We start from the raw sequence: 22,824 nt of genomic DNA, 5'->3' as shown, positions 1-22,824 counted from the left end.
CGCTGGAAGGGTGCCGCGGATGACAACCAAGGGGGTCCTGCTATGAAATGGAATGGCACCCCAGACCATCATTCCTGGCTATCGAGCCACATGGCGGGTGACAATCACGTTGGCATGCTACTGCTGTCCGGGAGGTCTACAAACACGTTTCCTCAGATCAACGGGGTTAAGATTCAAGCATAACTCATCACTGATGTCCTTAGGTTAGTTAGGTTTAGGTGGTTCTAAGTTCTAGGGGACTGATGACCACAGTAGTTAAGTCCCATAGTGCTCAGAGCCATTTGAACCATTTTCTCATCACTGAAGACAGTCCTTCTCCAGTCTATGAGATTCCGGCCGAGAACGTGTCTGGAGACGCCCCAGACAGTGGGTGGATACCAGTCTGACTGTCGCCCGCCATATGACCGGATAATCAGGGGTGATGGTCTGGGGAGCTATTTCACTTCATAACAGGTGCCCTTTGGTTGTCATCCGCGGCGCCCTCACAGCACAGCGGTAAGTCGAGGATATTATGCTCTCCGCTTTGTTGCCCTTCATGGTAAGCCATCCTGGACTTACATTTCAGCAAGATAATGCTGGCCTTCAACGTGGCGAGAATTTCTACTGCTCGTTTCAGTGCTTGCCAAGCCCTGCTTTGGCCGGCAAGACTCCTGGATCTCCCTTCAATTGAGAACGTTTGGAGCATTACAGGCAGGGGCTTCCAACCATTTGGGGATTTCGATGATCTAACGTTCAGTTGGACAGAATTTGGCACGATATACCTCAGGACATCCAGCAACTCGTTCACTCCGGGCCAAGCCGAATAACTGCTTGCAAAATGGCCAGAGGTGGACAAATGCCTTACTGAGTTGCTCATTTTGTGAAACTCTTTCTCGTAAATAAATCATCCAATTTTTCTGAAATTGTAATCATTTGTTTGTCTGTACGTGTACATCACATCCACCGATTTCCGTCCCATTTGGACAATTCCTTCGTGGTGGAATGTCTTTATCTCTCCCCGCCCCCCCCCATCTCTCTCTCTCTCTCTCTCTCTCTCTCTCTCTCTCTCTTTTCGAGTGCACTATAGATGTACGGTTACAGCAGTTTGTACTTTCAAATGAAGATCATAAAAATCAATAACATCAATCACAGATAAAAACAACCCAGATTAACTCAAGATAAAGTCTATAATAAAATAGCAATATGAAATAGTTAACAAGGGACCAAATTGTTCTAGGCGGCTAAATAAATGTAAATGTCGTGTGACTAGGGCCTCCCGTCGGGTAGACCGTTCGCCGGGTGCAACTCTTTCGATTTGACGCCACTTCGGCGACTTGAGCGTCGATGGGGGACGAAATGATAATGATTAGGACAACACAACGCCCAGTCCCTGAGCGGAGAAAATTTCCGACTCAGCCGGGAATCGAACCCGGGCCCTTAGGATTGACATTCTGTCGCGCTGACCACTCAGCTACCGGAGGCGAACAACGTCAACGATATAGGCCTATTATTATGTGCATCTTCCTGCGACCTTTCTTCGAAACGGAAGTGACTTGCGCTTTTTCACAAAGCCAGGTATCCTTCGTTGCTCCATCGAACTACGATAAACTGCTGCTAGAAGTGGAGCAAGTTCTCTCACATAATCTCTGCAGAATCTTACAGGTATTTCATTTGGTTCTAAAGCTTTTCCACTACGTATTGATGCTCCCTTTCTATTCCGCGATCAGTTATCTTAATAGGTACCATTTCGACATTCGTACGATTTTTAAATGGCAGCACCGTATTACGATCTTCCGCGATGATTCAGATTTGGAAGGCTGAATTCAGTATTTCGGCTTTCTGACTGTTATCTTCAGTGTGAGTATTACTACGAGTATATACCTCAGTTAATACCGCTTCCCGAAATTAATTATTCTTCAAGCATCTGTCCGTGACGTTCCTCATGAGTCACGCAAACTTGTCACCAGTCGTGTTGCTTCCCCCCCCCCCCCCCCCATCGTTGTGTTTGGTCGTTGCGGACGTTACATGACATCCGTTCAAGTTCGTTTATTGATCCTTCCACACAGTTTTTTATTACAGAGACCAACCAGCTCTCTGACCGAACACGCTGACATACCGTACCGGCAACCACTCAGCTACCGGGGGCAGACTCTAGACGGCTGACCACTTTATAGCCCGCATGATTGGGGAAACTGGAACTATGTAAAATAGTCTTGTATAGCTGCCATAACCTGCTCGTTAAATTCAAATGTTCTACAATCACATACTGCATGATGTGCAGAAACGAGTGAAACTCAGAGTGTGTCAAATTTGATGAATAGGCTGAATATACAACAATTCCGTAGCCCTCAATTTCCACGCTGACAAAGCACGTTCATAATCAGGTGCATTGTCCTGAAGAATAATGTTCTCCCCCTTTTGCCACCTGGACCTCTTTACATATAGGGGTTGAACGAAGTAAAATTAACGTATATATAATAAAAGTACTCAAAGGAAGCCTGTCGTACATTCCCGATCGCAAGTATTGTAGCTGGAACAGGAAAGAGCATAGCTGTGCTATGCGAAGCGTTAACCGTCACACATTGCTAGGCAGCTTGCGTATTGTAGATGTATATGTAGTAATGTACCACCTAGTGAACGAGAATATCCACCCGTCTCTTACTAGCTATCACAGCACTCGTAAGTGAAATATACTCTTAAAATTTCGTTATGGCTGACGTTTCAGATTTCACAAGTGAGACTGTCTTGCCGGAGTCCCAGCAACGAAAACGGAAATCCTCATTGACCTTGGACGAAATACCCTGTGGACCTTAATTGCAGTTTATATCAAACTGAAAAAAATCATCATTTTCCAGGTAGAACGACGCCGAACGCAGTAGCTAACTGCTAGCGATACAAATTCTTTGATTCAGATTGTAGCTAACAAGGAGTACACCCGTCTACAGTATCACCTGCCCGGATAGCAGAAAGCGTTAAAGCGCCGCTTTCGGGACTCGGGAAGACGAGCCTATTCCCGATCGAATCCGAGGCCTAGTGATTTAGCCAGCCTGAATGGGGTTTTGGACAGCTTCCCACATTCCATTAGGTGAATACCGGGTTATCACCCTTGTCCATACTCAGATACACTTTAATCAGTCATTCAGAAAACTTGCTGACAGTTGCACATAGGTTAACTCTACATGCGGACAAACGCGATAGATAGATGCCGTACTTAGCGAAGGGAGCGGTGACTAAGAGACTGAGGACCTTCGATATTTAGTCTCTTCGAACCCTTAATCAGCAGCAGACTGTATCATTAAAAACCATCTGGTATGGAGAGGATGCGGAAAAAATACAGGCACAGTGGGGATTTAAAAACTGTTTATCACACTATGCCGTCCCTTGAAGTGACGAAAGTGCTGTTGCACCCATATAAATTGGACAGATATGTCATACGAGTACTGAAAGGAAACATTTCATATATTCCAGCCCTCAAATGATGTTGCTGGAACAGAAAGGGAGGAGTATCTCATCTGGACAAGCGAATCATCGTTCACATTATGCCGACCGATGAAAGTGTTTAGGTTTGGAGAATGTCAGCAGAAGCCTGTCATGTTGACTGTGTCCGTACCACTGTGAAGCATGGGTTGAATGATGCTGCGTGGCGCTATGTCGTTCCGCTATCGTGACCCACTTGTCCTGCATGACAGGAGAACGTCAGCATTCTGGACTACAACCTTCACCCTATGCTGGAAACTGAGTTTCCTGGTGAACGACCTGTGTGTCAAGACGATAAAAAATCCAACCCCCCCCCCCCTCCCAATCCATACATCTGCAACTGCCCAAAACGGGTTTAATGAAAACGATGGTGAAGCACAGTACTTTGTGCGGTACCCTCAAATGGCTCTGAGCACTATGGGTCATCAGTCCCCTAGAACTTACAACTACTTAAACCTAACTAACCTAAGGACATCACACACATCCATGCCCGAGGCAGGATTCGAACCTGCGACCGTAAAGGACGCGCGGTTCCAGACTGAAGCGCCCAGAACCACGCGGCCACCACGGCCGGCTGCGGTACCCTCAATCCCCTGTCTTACTGTAAATGAAACTTTGCGTGGTATTTTGAAGGATAAGTTGAGCAGTAAATCCCTCGTCCAAAGACACTTTTTGAATTGGCGAACATCTTGCAGGAGGAATGAGTAGGTAACACTGACTGATAACCATGACTTTCATCTCTCCATTCGACAGTAATTCATGCAAAAGGCACCCCAGCAGCTTTCTAATAAGAATTTCCTTATTCACATGTGTTCATCCTATTTTGTCCAACACCTGTACGTTTCCATTCTGTTGTTATAGGAGTCTGTTGTTGTTCGTCTCTTTGTAAGGTAATCAACCTTTTGCGCGCCAGGAAACAGTGTCTTGGAGCCACAAGTTCCCATCCACTGCCTTGATTCCTTTTTCTTTTCTGTGGTGAGTGGCGAATCCACGTCTCGTCCAAGAAATCGAAGCAGAAAATCAGTCCAATCCTTTTTATATGATATATAGACGGGCAAGCAACAGATTTTCGCATTTATTTTGGTCAGTTGGCAGCAAATACGGTTTTAATCTTGATAAAAGCTTTCTCAAAATTAATTCTTAATGTTAAATGCAACATAAAATTTATTTTAGTACTACTAAGACGACATCAATGTCGGATAACTTTAATTGCTGGTCGATACCACACTGCGCATCTTCTTGATATTTTCATTTGTGATTTGATTTTAAGGACTACCTTCACGTGTACCGCCTTGAAGAGACGTATGACGGCCTTTGAACTGAACATCTCGTATTTAGCTGTTGAAACTCATGGAGCAGACTCCTTATAAGACTTCATCAATTTGTAACGAATTTCCTTGAGCAATAAAGAATCAAAAAGAAAGAAGTTAGTTGTTTGAACGAAACGCATATACAGCGCAACTACTTTCAAAATTCAAGCAAATAGATATGTTCTTAGATCAAGTTGACAGTCGATTTACATTGTTATGCAACATGAACATGCATGACAACAACTACTTCTTTTATTTCAACGCCTGGTCCTTACCAGACTGAGAAATTTTCTAATTGCCTTCGTATTAGGCACATATCTCATGATGTACGGTACGTAATGCGATGTGCACTGGTTAAGGAGGTATAAATGATCACGGACAGGCTATATGTACATATTTCGTTCACTAACGCCATGCGTAAAATAAGCGGAACGGTGACACGCCTTCAGGAAAAAAAAATCCACTAATTCTTAAATGGCGCCGTTTGCGAAGTGTTTACATATTCCCGCAATGAAAACATATCTTAGGTGATTAATGATACCACTAACTTTCATGAAAACTGCGTAATTAGATGTGTCATTGATGTCATCGGTCGTGAAGCGATGAAAAAAAAAAAGATGTGGATCTATTCTAACTGCCAAACTACTGTAGATAGAGTGACCCTTCTCCAATGTGACACATCATAGGGTGTATGCTTTGTACAGGCATACAACAAACGTTTTTGGAACAACAGAAGCTTGTGGTCGCAGCAGTACAGTGTAAAAAACATATTAGTGGTATTGTCTTGAACCTGAGCGCTTGTGGAATGCACTTTTGACCAATCTGGTTTGAAATCGTTCCTCGAATATTACTTTCACACATTACCTTCAAGCCAAAAAATTCTGCTTTTAACACGGCTGTAACCGCCACGAAATGACTGTATGAGCACCATTAAACTTCTGAAGTTCTCCCCTCGTCGCCGGCCGGGGTGGCTGAGCGGTTCTAGGCGCTACAACCTGGAACCGCGCGACCGCTACGGTCGCAGGTTCGAATCCTACCTCAGGCATGGATGTGTGTGATGTCCTTAGGTTAGTTAGGTTTAAGTAGTTCTAAGTTCTAGGGGACTGATGACCTTAGAAGTTAAGTCCCATAGTGCAGAGAGCCTTTTGAACCATCTCCCCTCGTCCTTAAATTTCCCATATCTTAACCTGGTTAAGCATCTGTAGGGGTTCCCGGATCGTCGTACTAGCCGTTTGAATACCGCACGACTCATCCCTCAGCAATGTGAGAGACACACCAGATAGTTTTCGTCGAATTGAGGTACATCAAACTCGTATAGCTGCTGCGTGTGCTTCAAGTTACCCTGGTTATCGGCACGTGGTAACAACAGTTTGATCCATCAGTGTACAATATGCGCTTTAATTACTCGAGCCTTTTTGAACAATCATACTGAGCGTTTAACATTTGTTAAACAACTACGGTATTTCTGACATAATGATAATACCACAAACAACCCAGATACAGAGTTAAGAAAAGTAATTCTTAAATCTAAACAACAAATTGTGGAACAATGGTGAATGCTCATAAGAAAACGAAAATATTAAACCCAATTAAACTAAAAGAGCTTCTGGAATTCAGTGTCTAGGTTTTCCACCTCCACTACGCCTTAGGAGCTAATTTGGTGTACAAGTTGCAAACATCGTTTATTTTTGCGTTTTTTAAGTTTTTTTATTGTTAGATCATGTCGCTTTGTACCAAAAACGGGCGCTGATAACGCTACATTTCTACAACGTAAATAGTTTGAACGTCATATTACCTGCAGATTATTACATTAATAATTTATATTCCACATCTACTGCTGGCCTGTTCTGTAGTAGGGGAACTTCCGCTCCCTCAGCATGGAAGCTCTACACCAAGTTACCATTATTTCTACATTACCTACACAAATAGCCTACAATTAATTTAAATTTACCACACAACAGTGTAGAAGTAACATAGCTTGTGGTCAGAACCCAGCGGAGGTCAGTGTCTGTGGGAACTAACGCGTTTGCCGCCAGATCATACCGGCAGTCCAGTGGAGCGCGTCACCGGCGGCTACAGGCTACTGGTTGGCGGTCCTGCCATTCCTGCTCCTCTACCGATCAATACTGTATGAGATGCAGCCACTGTGCAAGCTCTTTGAGGTACCATTGGTTGTACGTAACGCGCTTGTCCTTCGAAGTCATCCTAATCATTTACAAATGTTGACGCTATCCAAGGACTATTTTGTCCATTTATTTTTATCTCTAACTATTTCACTTACACTTTTATTTGGCAGTGTTTGCCTTGGCACAGAAGCAACATGTGTAGGGGCTCCGAAGGAGTAACAGTTGAAGAGCAGTTCCGACAGTCTCGTCACCCCGAACTGTGAGAGCTGGCAAAATCTCTGCTCGCTCCACTTTGGATACGATTATGCTTGCACCATGTAGTACGCAGAATCTGGTACGCAGCAAGTTTAATAGTCGTGTTGTCAGTTCACGAGAATAACTGTGGAGCTGAACATGATCACTCTGATTCCTCAGCGACCTCGGTGTCACAAGAAAGGAAAGAATATTAGGGTTTAACGTCCCGTCAAGAAGGAGCACAAGTTCTGTTTGGAGAAGGGTTGGGAAGGAAATCAGCCGCACTCTTCAAACGAAACATCCGGGCATTTGCCTAAGAAATTTAAGGAAATCATGGGACACCTAAACCTGGATGGCCGCCATCCACCAGAATAGGAGTGCACTGAGTGTCTCGCACAAGCTAATAGTCTAATGGTGGGCCTCAAGGCTGGTTGACGAGACTGCAGCCGCATTGCAAAACATTGATGAATTACATCGTGGATGGGAAGAGTTCTGATCTCTGCTTTCTTATTCGTAACCGAAAGACAGCTTCCTATCTCTAATAAGAGGTGATGTGATATTGCTCAGAAGGAAAACTCCCCATCACACCCCCCTTCAGATTTATTGGTAAGAGGGCTCAGTGGACAGCACCTCAAAAACTAAACAGAATTGTCCAAGGACAAATAGTGAAATATAGAACAGCGTAAAAGATCAACGGCGTCGTGGTTAAGTGCTCACAGCGTCGCCAAGCGGGCGATCCGTCTTCAAATCTCCCTCGTTCGCTGTATTCTAATTTGTGTCTGTGTCGTGGTGTAACGTCCGTTTGCAACAGTGAGGTGTAAGGTAGGAACCTATAATGACAGTTGATTCTGCACTACTACTCTATTAGCAGTCGAATGGGAACCGCAAACATATGATGGCAGAGTGATAAGTCAACCGAATCCTCCATCAGAAAACATGTGTGGTGCATCGTAGGCGGCATTAGTGACAGTATGTGTGTCATATGATAGGAATGTCTTATCGACGCACCTAATTTATACGCCTGGTAAGTGAGTGAGATATGCCTCCTTGCCCAATTTAGGTGTTCGTCTGAATGAGAATGTGATCACTCCCAAGGAAATGATGAACACATAACAGTTTGACACATAAGCTGCAACAAATGAACGCAACAGTATCACTATCACGCAGTTTCTCTGTGCTCTGTTAAAACATGTTTTTAAGGTTATCAGGAGAAAGAAAACTGGCATTCTACGGATCGGAGCGTGGAATGTCAGATCCCTTAATCGGGCAGGTAGGTTAGAAAATTTAAAAAGGGAAATGGATAGGTTAAAGTTAGATATAGTGGGAATTAGTGAGGTTCGGTGGCAGGAGGAACACGACTTCTGGTCAGGTGAATACAGGGTTATAAATACAAAATCAAATAGCGGTAATGCAGGAGTAGGTTTAATAATGAATAAAAAAATAGGAGTGCGGTTAAGCTACTACAAACAGCATAGTGAACGTATTATAGTGGCCAAGATAGACACGAAACCCATGCCTACTACAGTAGTACAAGTTTATATGCCAACTAGCTCTGCAGATGACGAAGAAATTGAAGAAATGTATGATGAGATAAAAGAAATTATTCAGGTAGTGAAGGGAGACGAAAATTTAATAGTCATGGGTGACTGGAATTCGAGAGTAGGAAAAGGGAGAGAAGGAAACATAGTAGGTGAATATGGATTGGGGGTAAGAAATGAAACAGGAAGCCTTCTGGTAGAATTTTGCACAGAGCATAACTTAATCATAGATAACACTTGGTTCAAGAATCATAAAGGAAGGTTGTATACATGGAAGAATCCTGGAGATACTAAAAGGTATCAGATAGATTATATAATGGCAAGACAGAGATTTAGGAACCGGGTTTTAAATTTTAGGACATTTCCAGGGGCCGATGTGGACTCTGACCACAATCTCTTGGTTATGAACTGCAGATTAAAACTGAATAAATTGCAAAAAGGTGGGAATTTAAGGAGATTGGACCTGGATAAACTGACTAAACCAGAGGTTGTACAGAGTTTCAGGGACAGCATCAGGGAACAATCGACAGGAATGGGGGAAAGAAATACAGTAGAAGACGAATGGGTAGCTCTGAGGGATGAAGTAGTGAAAGCAGCAGAGGATCAAGTAGGTAAAAAGACGAGGGCTAGTAGAAATCCTTGGGTAACAGAGGAAATATTGAATTTAATTGATGAAAGGAGAAAATATAAAAATGCAATAAATGAAGCAGGCAAAAAGGAATACAAACGTCTCAAAAATGAGATCGACAGGAAGTGCAAAATGGCTAAGCAGGGATGCCTAGAGGACAAATGTAAGGCTGTACAGGCTTATCTCACGAGGGGTAAGATAGGTACTGCCTACAGGAAAATTAAAGAGACCTTTGGAGAAAAGAGAGCCATTTGCATGAATATCAAGAACTCAGATTGAAACCCAGTTCTAAGCAAAGAGGGGAAGGCAGAAAGGTGGAAGGAGTATACAGAGGGTCTATACAAGGGCGATGTACTTGAGGACAATATTATAGAAATGGAAGAGGATGTAGATGAAGATGAAATGGGAAATATGATACTGCGTAAAGAGTTTGACAAAGCACTGAAAGACCTGAGCCGAAACAAGGCCCCCGGAGTAGACAACATTCCATTAGAACTACTGACAGCCTTGGGAGAGCCAGTCCTGACAAAACTCTACCATCTGGTGAGCAAGATGTATGAGACAGGCGAAATTCCCTCAGACTTCAAGAAGAATACAACAATTCCAATCCCATAGAAAGCAGGTGTTGACAGATGTGAAAATTACCGAACTATCAGTTTAATAAGTCACAGCTGCAAAATACTAACGCGAATTCTTTACAGACGAATGGAAAAACTGGTAGAAGCCGACCTCGGGGAAGATCAGTTTGGATTCCGTAGAAATGTTGGAACACGTGAGACAATACTGAGCTTACGACTTATCTTAGAAGAAAGATTAAGGAAAGGCAAACCCACATTTCTAGCATTTGTAGACTTAGAGAAAGCTTTTGACAATGTTGACTGGAATAATCTCTTTAAAAATTCTAAAGGTGGCAGATTAAAATACAGGGAGCGAAAAGCTATTTACAATTTGTACAGAAACCAGATGGTAGTTATAAGAGTCGAGGGCCATGAAAGGGAAGCAGTGATTGGGAAGGGAGTGAGACAGGGTTGTAGCCTCTCCCCGATGTTATTCAATCTGTATACTGAGCAAGCAGTAAAGGAAACAAAAGAAAAATTTGTAGGTATTAAAATCCATGGAGAAGAAATAAAAACTTTGAGGTTTGCCGACGACATTGTAATTCTGTCAGAGACAGCAAAGGATTTGGAAGAGCAGTTGAACGGAATGGACAGGGTCTTGAAAGGAGGATATATGATGAACATCAACAAAGGCAAAACAAGGATAATGGAATGTAGTCGAATTAAGTCGGGTGATGCTGAGGGAATTAAATTAGGAAATGAGACACTTAGAGTAGTAAAGGAGTTTTGCTATTTGGGGAGCAAAATAACTGATGATGGTCGAAGTAGAGAGGATATAAAATGTAGACTGGCAATGGCAAGGAAAGGGTTTCTGAAGAAGAGAATTTGTTAACATCGAGTATAGATTTAAGTGTCAGCAAGTGTTTCTGAAAGTATTTGTACGGAGTGTAGCCATGTATGGAAGTGAAACATGGACAATAAATAGTTTGGACAAGAAGAGAATAGAAGCTTTCGAAATGTGGTGCTACAGAAGAATGTTGAAGATTAGGTGGGTAGATCACGTAACTAATGAGAAGGTATTGAATAGGATTGGGGAGAAGAGAAGTTTGTGACACAACTTGACTAGAAGAAGGGATCGGTTGGTAGGACATGTCCTGAGGCATCAAGGGATCACAAATTTAGCATTGGAGGGCAGCGTGGAGGGTAAAAATCGTAGAGGGAGACCAAGAGATGAATACAGTAAGCAGATTCAGAAGGATGTAGGTTGCAGTAGGTACTGGGAGATATAGGAGCTTGCACAGGATAGATTAGCATGGAGAGCTGCATCAAACCAGTCTCAGGACTGAAGACCTCAACAACAACAACGAGGTTTTCAAGTTGCGCTCCGTTTTGGAAGTCTGGACTCTTGAATTGCTTTGTTGTAACATAGTTCACACCCGTTTATTTGTTGTTTTCATTTCCGCGAGAGGTTTATGTGGTATCTCGGCTGCTCTCACTATTCATCACATTTACTTGCGACGGAAACGTATTCTTACCACATGACTCGTATTCTATAACCAATGTATAGTATGAAAACTGCCAAGACTACAGAAAGACAACAAACATTTCAATGATCGGATGGACAGTTCACAATGTTGTGGGGTAGAAAAAACGAAAAAAAAGCAGGCACGATGGAGTGTTGAAAATCGCTCGTGCAGTTTCCAGTCCAGCACCATAACCACTTAACCACGACACCGCGACTGTTCAATTTCTCTCGATGTAGCACTTGTCAAGCTTGGACCGTTCATTGTTTCTATTTTCCTTTTTTTCAAATCTCAGTACACCTTCTTCCTATTTTCATGCTTGATCTGTGTTCAGTTTTTGACGGGCTCTCCACCGAGCCATCTTACCACTAAATCTGAGGCGGGTGCGATAGGGAGATTCTCTAGTTAGTACCGGGAGCCATCTAGCTGCTGTAAGTAGAAGTACATCAGATATTACGCAAATGACTTGCCGTAGCTGAATAAACGCTACTTAGGTGTGAAACTGTTGGGCCATGTGCCTGAACAGTACTCATTTGATGGGTAACCCAATGGTAGTGCAGTCATTGACATATATAAAGCGGTTCTTCCTTTTTTTCCGTGAAGGCTCATTATGAGCCACAATTGTTCAAATGTCTACAACAGTTAAGAGTAATAATGAGAACAGAAAGAAGCAAAAGTGTCAAGAGTGTTAGAGCGTACCATCACGTCAATATCTAAGTTATAAGAGACCGAACAGTAGTTCACATTGGCCACTACGAGATAGGAAATCAACTGCGACGTCGTTGAGGAAACCATCATGTCTTTTACCCGCAATAATTTAGGGAAGCTGTGGTAAAAAAGGCGTCCGGATCGGAAAGGAATTCCTGTTCTCCAGAATACAATCCTTAAGTCTTAACCACCGCGCTCTTTGCACGAACGGGTGCAGTACTTTACATGGCTGTTAAGAGAGACGTCCGTCCACTCCCCTTAAATGGACTGACCAACGCGTCGAAGAATCTGAGAATACAGACATGACCAATAGCAATCTACCGCGACAAGGGCTGTCTTCTTATATTCTTACCCACTTACAGCAGATCAGAGAGGCAGGAAGCAGTATTGTTGTAATCTACATTATTTCTAATCCACAGATACTGATGTAAGATGGCATTTTTCCTGCCTACTCGGGAGTTTTCATATTTTCTCAGATGGTTTCTGTAGATAACTCTAGTACTCCGCACTTGCTCTACTCGATAATGTGACCCAACCAATAAGCGAGCAGCACTATCACACCGAACATAAAGTGGTATGGTGTGCGGCATTATTAAGTTACTTGTGTTCAAAAAAAGGAGGATTCGAGTTTAGGTATGTTTCTGGGCGTTCTTGCCCCACCGTCTTTGTCGCAGTATAGGTCCTAAAGCTTTCTTCTTATTAGATGTCAAAATTAGGGAGAAGTATTTGTGAGCTTCTGTGTTATGAACTGAGGCATAAGCAAACTGGAAAAAGCACTATTCATGAAGATAGCTCCCAGTCTTTAAATATTTCTAATTTATTCGCAGGTATAATAGAGAATTATTGTCTATTTTTGTGAAAACGTGTATTTACACAACGTTTACACACGTCGCTGTTACGTTATTACGTAACTTCACAGTTATTAGCTTTAGAGATTGTTGTTGTTGTTACGTCTTTAGACTGATTAGAGGCAGCTCTCCATGCAAGTATACCCTGTGTAAGTCATCTATGCATAACTACTGAACGTACATCCGTTTTACTCTGCTTACTGTATTGGAGCTTTGATCTCCCCCTACAAGTTTTACCACATTCACTTCCCTCTGTTACCAAACTGCTTAGCCGGCCGGAGTGGCCGAGCGGTTCTAGGCGCTACAGTCTGGAACCGCGCGACCGCTACGGTCGCAGGTTCGAATCCTGCCTCGGGCATGGATGTGTGTGATGTCCTTAGGTTAGTTAGGATTAAGTAGCTCTAAGTTCTAGGGGACTGATGACCTCAGAAGTTAAGTCCCATAGTGCTCAGAGCCATTTGAACCATTTTTGAACCAAACTGCTTATTCCTTGATGCCTCAGGATTTGTCCTATTAGCCGATCTCTTCTTTTAGTCAGGTGTGTGGCACAAATATCTATTTTACCCAACTCTTTTCGGTACGCCCATACTAGGTATTCGAACTAACAACACAATCTTCGGCATTCTTCTTAGCACCACGTTTCGAAAGCAACTGTTTTACTCTTGTCTGAACTGTTTGTCATCCAGATTTCAGTTCCATACAAGGCTACACTTCAGACAAATGCCTTCAGGAAAGAGTTCCTAACATTTAAATTTGCATGCGATATTAAAAATTTCTCTTTTACAAAAAATATTTTCTTGTCATTGCCAGTCTGCATTTTACATACGCTCTGGTTCAACCATTATTCATCATTTTGTCCCTCAAATAACAAAACTTATCTGTTATCTTTAGTGACTTATTTCCTATATAATCGCTGCCTTAATTCGACCACATTACAGTACCCCTAATTCACCTTTGGTTGATGTTATTATATTAATTAACAGTATCTCACTTCGACTTTAACCACTAGGCTATTATCAGAATTAATTTAATTCTAAAACAAACAAACAATAACAAGCTAACCAAGCGAATACTTCAGCATACCTAAACTTTATGTTTGATCTCGGTACCCGTTTCGAAGGCTACCAAAGCTTTAGCATTGCTGCTTAGTATGATAACTTCACTACGGAATGTAACAGTTATACTAAGTGTAGCCGAGAAATAAAAGCTTGCTTTGCCTATATGAAAACATTCAAAGCCGTTATGTAAATCTTCAGACTTTTTCTAAGAAATTCATAGTACAGAATATTATAAACAAACCAAAAGGCGATGGGAAGCACAATTCTGCAGGAAAAGGCGATATAACATTACCCGAGTCATCATTGTAATGCATTCATTTTTCCCATTTGTCTTTATGGCAAAAAGGTGTATGGTGGTGACGTAAAGATCCTTGTCAGCAGACTTTGCGCCAATGTCCTGGGTTAAATTCCAAACCCATCCGCAGGACAGAACATAAAAGGACGAATGAAAAAGTTAAATATTTCGTCAAGATAATGAGAGTGCTGGATAGGATTTGACTCAAATGGGGAAAAGAGTTGGTCTTTGTCGAAGATATCGCCCTTGGATTTGCCTGAAGTAATTTAGAGCTGTGTCATAAATGTGGGACAGTCATTTTAACTTCATTCCTCCCGAACACGAATTTAATGTCTTAAATAATTTGCCATCTCGTGCGCCAATTACCCACAGTCACACGCCGCATTTTTTGTTTTACACAGGACAAAAACAACTTTGCAAGATACTCTGCTGATAAGTTCGCGATTTCGAGTGGGAGAACTATTAAGCATCTTTGCGACATATTCTCGAACTATCTGAACCAACAAACTTGGCCGTCTATTTGCTGGTCAACCCAAAAATATAAAATTTATTAGTTTCACATTCAAGTTGTTTCCCTAGAGTGTTCGGCTCACTGGCGCAGTCAATATAGCAAAAAATGTCTAACAAACTTAGAAAGCAACCTTTCGTCTGTGATACTTTTCCGTAAATTAGGTTGGAGAAATCTGGATGATTTGAAGAAAAGTAGAATTTTTGCCTAGAAAACTTATAACTTTGAATGGTACTAAAATCAGCACTTCAGTGTTTATCTGTTTACATCGCTGACTGATTGTCCGATGCGCCATACGGTTCGAACCATTTTGCCTACCGTTAATATTATAATTACTAAAACCGGTGTTAAGTTCTTGCTGTTGGCTGTTACTGTCGTAGTAAGTTATACGTCACTGACAGCATTTCCTGTTGGATAAACCAACAGTGCGTACTCTACGACGTCTTGACACGTCAGTGCTAGTCCTTCACTACCGCCAGATATTTTCCTCACAAAAACGACAGTGCTGTTTCTCCCAAAACAAGAAGAAAGAAATCATCTATATACACAAGACGAGCAAATTCGCTACACTTTTACCGGCTGGCCTACAGCCAACTACTTACGAGGTTCATTACGCTCACTCAACTAGGGATACAAGCACAAATGTGGAGAAAAGCAAAGAACAGTAGTACAGAAACTTGCTACAGTGCCTAAGTGCCATGCCTATGGTTCATGCCGACATGCCATGAACAGGCCAAACATTACTCTTCACGTTGGCCCGTAGTCTTATCAAAGTTCGCGATTCGAAATAATGAAGGATGATATTTAACAACCCGCTAATATCGACGTCATTAGCTTGGAATCGAGAAAAGCATCTGTCGTGGGCTTCTTGAAAGATACATTCCACAATTTTACTTCCCGGTTTGAGGACACTGCTGAAAATCTGAATTAGGAAACTTGTTTTTTTTCTTTTTTTTTTTTAAAGAAGCTCAAATGTCTAAGACGTGTAGATCTCTGACAGCTCGATACTCGGGTTTAAGTAAGGGCGATCCTCGACTAGGGCTGTCAGTGAGGAAAATGAGAGATACCCGTAATCAGGGGATGGGGCTCAGGAACAAGATTAGGCTTCTCCGTCGACGGATTAGTAAATCGATTTGGTACGAAATATCAAAAATACTTCGTAAAATACTTTTACTCGTGGAGGCACTCACGTTGGAACTCGTTCCCATCTATTGCCGATTGTAACCTACTACGGCAAGCAGTCACTACGAAGTGGATTGTTGTAACATAGCCTTTATTTGACATAAATAACGGAAAAAAAATTTTAAGCACCAGGACGTGACTTGAATTCGGTAATTAGGTACACTGCGTGCCAGTATAAAAAGCGACTTTAAATCATATAAGAACGACTGGGGCTATTCGCAGTACACTCACAAACTCCAATGCTGAAATTTGCCGCCTCTATTGTCAGTATGGTATTAATATATACCTCTAGTCCCAAATCTTTAGTGTCAAAACTATAAAAATGATAGGGTATGCTAAACTGAGTATTAATGGTCGGAAATGAATATTTAGTTTTATATAAACATAAACAAGATACACCATATTGCATTTGTTCAAAAGTATCGACCGCTAGTCTCATTGGGTGGATTAGAACGGCACATACACTACTGGCCATTCAAATTGCTACAAGAAGAAATGCAGATGATAAACAGGTATTCATTGGACAAATATATTATACTAGAACTGACATGTGATTACATTTTCAAGCAATTTGGGTGCATATATCCTGAGAAATCAGTACCCAGAACAACCACCTCTGGCCGTAATAACGGCCTTGATACGCCTGAGCATTGAGTCAAACAGAGCTTGGATGGCGTGTAGAGGTACAGCTGCCCATGCAGCTTCAACACGATACCACAGTTCATCAAGAGTAGTGACTGGCGTATTGTGACGAGCCAGCTGCTCGGCCACCATTGACCAGACGTTTTCAATTGGTGAGAGATCTGGAGAATGTGCTGGCCAGGGCAGTAGTCGAACATTTTCTGTACCCAGAAAGGCCCGTACAGGACCTGCAACATGCGGTCGTGCATTATCCTGCTGAAATGTAGGGTTTCGCAGAGACCGAATGAAGGGTAGAGTCACGGGTCGTAACACATCTGAAATGTAACGTCCACTGTTCAAAGTGCCGTCAATGCGAACAAGAGGTAACCGAGACGGGTAACCAATGGCACCCCATACCATCACGCCGGGTGATACGCCAGTATAGCGATGACGAATACACGCTTCCAATTTGGATTCACCGCGATGTCACCAAACACGCATGCGACCATCATGATGCTGTAGACAGAACCTGGATTCATCCGAAAAAATGACGTTTTGCCATTCGTGCACCAAGGTTCGTCGTTAAGTACACCATCGCAGGCGCTCCTGTCTGTGATTCAGCGTCAAGGGTAACCGCAGCCACGGTCTCGGAGTTGATAGTCCATGCTGCTGCAAACGTCGTCGAACTGTTCGTGCAGATGGTTGTTGTCTTGCAAACGTCCCCATCTGTTGACTCAGGGATCGAGACGTGGCTGCTCGATCCGTTACAGCCATGCGGATAAGATGCCTGTCATCTCAACTGCTAGTGATACGAGACCGTTGTGATCCAGCACGGCGTTCCGTATTACGCTCCTGAACCCACCGATTCCATATTCTGCTAACAGTCATTGGATCTCGACCAACGCGAGCAGCAATGTCGCGATACGATAAAACGCAATCGCGATAGGCTACAATCCGACCTTTATCAAAGTCGGAAACGTGATAGTACGCATTTCTCCTCCTTACACGAGGCATCACAACAACGTTTCACCGGGCAACGCCGGTCAACTGCTGTTTGTGTATGAGAAACTGGTTGGCAACTTTCCTCATATCAGAACGTTGTACGTGTCGCCACCGGCGCCAACCTTGTGTGAATGCTCTGAAAAGCTAATCATTTGCATATCACAGCATCTTCTTCCTGTCCGTTAAATTTCGCGTACAGCCATCTTCGTGGTGTAGCAATTTTAATGGCCAGTAGTGTAGAATGTTGATATTTACTCTCTCTCTCTCTCTCTCTCTCTCTCTCTCTCTCTCTCTCTCTCTCTCTCTCTCAAATATACTCATTGTCTGTTCTACAATGAAACAGTTAGCTAAGACTCTACCAGTGTGTTCTCCTTCAATTTCTAAAGCGGTCTTAACCATAAAGTGACGTTATGTTACACCATAGGAAGTCACAGGTAGCGCGGCCACATTACAATTTTGTATTGTTTTCCAAACGAATGAAACTAACGTCGATACAGAAACTAAGTAGTTTAGAAACACGTGCATCACGTACACTGCTAATTTTTTAAAACCTCACACCACCCGAAATATTCATTTCAGAACACTGGGTCCCGGTCTCAAAATACTCGGTTTATGATCGTTTGTCGTATGTATAATTTTGAACCTAAAGGTTTGAGACACACCATACGCATATCCTGAACGAAGTCAACCAGTCAGTAGCTTATCATTTATTTAGAAGGACAATAACACCACACCGATTTCACACTGTTCTAGGTTATTCTCGATGGTGGTACAGTTATTTAATGCAGTGACAAAACTTAGTTCATATCGTTGTTTCCTAGTTTTATGTTTGTCTGACTAATCACTGTCCTTTTTTACACAGAGCTAGTTCTTTAACATAGTAAACCATGAGAAACGTGCTTAGAAACAAAGAAGTGTTACCATTGTATTAACGCATTACTTGTATTTGAGTGCTCAGTGATGCGACACACAGAAAAACGCGAAATAACACCATGGTGTTTGCAGTTATCGCTCTTCATCCCTTACGTGTTCTTTTCCTTAATTTTAAATTGCGTTGAATGTTTCTATCGCCACTTAGGATGAGGTAAGAAAGAATGAAACCCGTGTGATGTCATTGGCTATTTACATAAATGGTGGAAAAATGATGTGTTGTCATGCTTTCATTCATTTGCTTTGAGACGCGGAGTTTCACATACGCATTACGGATATATTAAAAAAACTGACCCAATCAAAGAATCTTATAATCCAAGGAAGTGACTTCAGTTTCTGAATCAAACAATCTGATTAAGCATCTAAACACACTGACGGATCTCGTGAGATATGCTCTGAGATGGCCTCCTAATCAATATAGCAGTGACAACCCCTCCCCCCCCCCCTCACCCCCCTTGTGCCTTCAGAGTCCACCTGGCACAATCTAAACCTCTAACGATAGTGAGCAACGTCTCGCTATTCGAAAGCCTCAATTATATTCAGATACTCAATACGCAAAAAAGTTTTCGAGACCAAACAAAACTGACGATACGATCTCTGCAACCGACTATCACGTATTTGTTCAGTACTATTTTGAAGTAGTTAATAGTGTACTTAAATCAGAAAAAAGAAACTCTTCTTTAAGTGATTAACTCCTGGGAAAAGTACAAGCGAATTTCTTGTTAATAGTTGTGGCTAGTCATTTAATGCTAGGGGAATCGGATTACTGACTGAAGCAGCAGCCAAGAAGGTTGTTATCGCGTACTCAGAACCCTGTATGATTCGGATACTCAGTTACAATTGTCAGCGCAGCGTGTCCTGAGCACAGTCCGCATTATGCTGCGTCGCCACCACGCAATTTGCTGCATCAGTCACAACATCCGATTCAAAGCCTTCTGCCCTTGCATTTCATTACATTTTCGTTAACATTCTTAAATGAAATGCCATACTGCGACGCCAAAGTTTGGTGTTTCGACGGGCAGTGATATTTCCAAAGAGGCTGTCGCAACGTTCGGCTACCGCAGAAATATGGCGGATCTGCAATGTGCAAAAGAGGCCGATGTGGTTACTCTGTTCTGCCCACAGGTACAGTGTGCTGGCTGTCACAGAAAGTGTTACGCCGTCAGTCGAGTTCCACGTGGGTAGACGTCCGCTGTGATAGCCGGAAGTACGAGGCAGCCGCTTCGTTAGGCCTAACTGTCCATACAACTGGCAGCAGCTAATTACTCCCGCCTTCGTGCTGAATTTTCCTACGCGAACGAACGCTTTAGCGTCATTTTCATACACTACGTGTTCAACGCCGCAACAACAAATCGCCACCAGTCGAACTCTTCGATCATAAGATTTCGATGGAGAACGATGTGCGCTGAAGAACGCTGAAGTGTGGACAAAAGAGAGCTTTCACTGGGCGGCAGGCCAACGACACGAGCGAAAATAGACAACAGAGGCATGTTGTTCCTTTAACTAGACCACCTGCGTTACCAGATTTGCTGCGTCTAAACTGAATCGTCAGCTTCTCAGGCACAAAAATGCGTCCTCAATGCGAGCCAAAAAAAAAGTCTGTTTCAAATGTTGTCAAGTTTTTTCTGCGTCCATGCATGTTACACGTATGTCGTACACGTCACCTCATACCTAAAGGTTAAAAATGCCTTTGTTGTCAAGCTCTAAGTGAGTGCTGACACAATAACCGTTTCGAAGCACCAAAATACAGGCCTATATGTGATCAAAAGACTGATTTGACATGTATAATTAAAGTCGCGATGCCAAGTTAAGATATGCTGGTTGTGGAACTTCTATTTGCTACCACTGACCGTGATAAACGATATCAAACATTACGTTTCAGTTGTCACATATTTGAGTGTTACACAAATATTATACACGAACATAAATTAAAATGTGTCATTACATTGGTATATACAGAAGATGTACATACTTCTGCAACTTTATTCATACCCAGATGTAAGTAACTTTACATATGACAAATATGTGTCTTCACTTGTAGAAGAAAATGTACGGGATTACAATTTTATGTACTAGTTACCATCACGTGTAAATAGAATTTTGGTGTACGGTTAGTCCTCGTATACTTCCCAAGCCACTTGCCATAGTTGAGAGCACATCTCAACAATGTTGTCCCCTCTCCATGCTAACCCATTTACGCCGTCAGTCGAGTTCCACGTGGGTAGACGTCCGCTGTGATAGCCGGAAGTACGAGGCTTCCTCATCTGAGTAAGTCCAGGTGTACTTCCCAAGCCACTAGCCATAGTTGTCAGCACATCTTAACAATGTTGTTCCCTCTCCTTACTAACCCATTTAGAAATAATGCGCCCTCATCTGAGCCATCTTATTTTCATCTCTCCTTCCAAAGATATTCGACGGAGGCAGCAGAACTATGGCACAGTCTACCTAGAAAAGAAATTCTGTAAATTTTACGGGAAACCGTTTCACGTGATCATCGTCCCTTCCTTCGAAAAATTCCTATTCCGGTTCCAAAGCAATTTTGTTACTCTTCCGCGTAGGCTCTACCAAATTCTTACGCGAGTCTGAATTATTTCGATGTCTACCGTCAGATTTGCTTGACAAGATCACCAAACGTTAGAGCGATACTGTAGAATAGGTCGCACTAGTATCTCGTCTTAGTCTCCGTAACAGACGCGTCGCACTTTTCCGGAACTATTACGACGAATTTAAGGTTTGCTTTCGTCTTTCCTCCTAATGATGTGGACATTGGAACATGTCGAAAACTTTCTGCTGCTTGCGGGTAGGAACATTATTAGGGCGTAACGTATTATAAATTTCGCGTACGAGGAAAAACATGTCTCTCCGTTGTAGATCTGTGAGAATATATTCTAAAAAAATAACCTTCGATGAATCATTCGAGGCGTAATTGGAGAGGATAGATTAATCGATCATCGCCCGGAGGCTCAGAGATACGGCAGATGACATAAAGATTTTGGCAGGCTGGAAAGCAGCTCGGCGTAGCGCAATGAAACGCTGCGCGGCCCCACCCATAGACACCGCGTATCTAACGCGCGCGCGTAGCCACGCACCCGCATAAACACACACATACATGCACGCATACATACACAAACACGCACGGGGTGGCGAGGATGCGTGGTTTGGCTAGCGGCCCACGGTGCGGGCTGGGGCGCGCGTGCGTGGCAGCGGCGGCTGCGCCGGCAGTGGCAGCGGCGACGGCGGCGGCGGCAGCGGCGGCCTACCTGCGGTGCGGCGTGGCGAGGCGTGCGGCCCGTGCGGCGGTAGTCGCGCCACTGCTGGTGCCGGCTGCCCGCTGCCGGGCCGCGCCTCGCCTCGCCGCTCGCGCTGCGCCCGCGCCTATCGATCGCTCGCCTCGCAGCCTCCGCTCCGCTCCTCTCCGTCGCCATGGCAGCTGCAGCGCCGCTGCGCGCGGATACCTGGCCGTCCCCGCCCACGCCCAGCGCCCGCCGTACAGGTGTACCGCGCCACCGACACTTGTTCACACGCCGATACACGCGCAAAGGCGGCCGCCTGCCTCCTTCCCCTGGGGCCGTCTGCATTGCATTTCTGCAGATACCTCCCACTTTTCGAAGACAGATTCTTCCCCTGCAGGTGTCCCTATCTCACGAACGTGATCACTGAAGGTTACCTAAAGTGCTCAGTTCTCGGTCTTATGTTCTGCGACATAGACGTCTCCCTCCTAGATCCATCTGCGATGCATTTCTGCAGATACCTCCCAGTTTTCAAAACAAGGGCAGGTGTCATCTGGCTTCACGCATCGCCAAAGGTTACCCAAAGGGTCTTTTCCTTGGTAGAATGTTCTGTGACATTCGGAGATGTTTCGACAACTCCAGTGGGCACCCCTGGGGGAAGGCGACATTCTTTTCGAGGAGCACTATTGGGAAAATTTAGAGAACCCGTATTTTAAACTGACTGTAGAACTATTCTACTGTCGACAACATACATTTGACGTAAGGACCACAGAGGTAGGTGAAATTTGGGCTCATACGGATGTACGAGTAGCTAGTCGTATTTGTGAGTAGGACAGGACGGGACATAACTTGTAGTAGTACAGGGTATCATCCCCAGGTGGCTTGCGAAGTACGTACGTACATGTAGAAGCAGGTATGCCACCTGTCATTTTACATTACTGGCCATTACAATTGCTACACCACGAAGATGACGTGCTACAGACGCGAAATTTAACCGACAGGAAGAAGATGCTGTGATATGCAAATGATTAGCTTTTCAGAGCATTCACACAAGGTTGGCACCGGTGGCG

The 22,824-nt window shown here is 43.4% G+C and overlaps 1 protein-coding gene across 10 annotated transcripts in view; it reads right to left on the bottom strand.

Moving 5' to 3' along the window:
- Positions 1–21,869, bottom strand: part of LOC126484627 (glutamate-gated chloride channel) — a 724,772-nt gene extending 702,903 nt beyond the window's left edge. For 3 of the 10 annotated variants that reach the window (XM_050108280.1, XM_050108267.1, XM_050108275.1), the window contains exon 1: positions 21,785–21,861. The gene's annotated coding sequence lies outside the window, so the exon portion shown is untranslated. Of the gene's footprint in view, positions 1–21,784 lie in introns of all 10 variants that reach the window. The other 7 variants (XM_050108232.1, XM_050108236.1, XM_050108217.1 and 4 more) reach the window with 4 other exon arrangements.
- Positions 21,870–22,824: the final 955 nt, after the last annotated feature.

The sequence above is a fragment of the Schistocerca serialis genome, chromosome 1, assembly GCF_023864345.2.
Source record: "Schistocerca serialis cubense isolate TAMUIC-IGC-003099 chromosome 1, iqSchSeri2.2, whole genome shotgun sequence".
NCBI classification, from domain to species: domain Eukaryota; kingdom Metazoa; phylum Arthropoda; class Insecta; order Orthoptera; family Acrididae; genus Schistocerca; species Schistocerca serialis.
The sequence above is the reverse complement of the archived record's forward strand: the minus strand, read 5'-3'. Positions and strand labels throughout refer to the sequence as shown.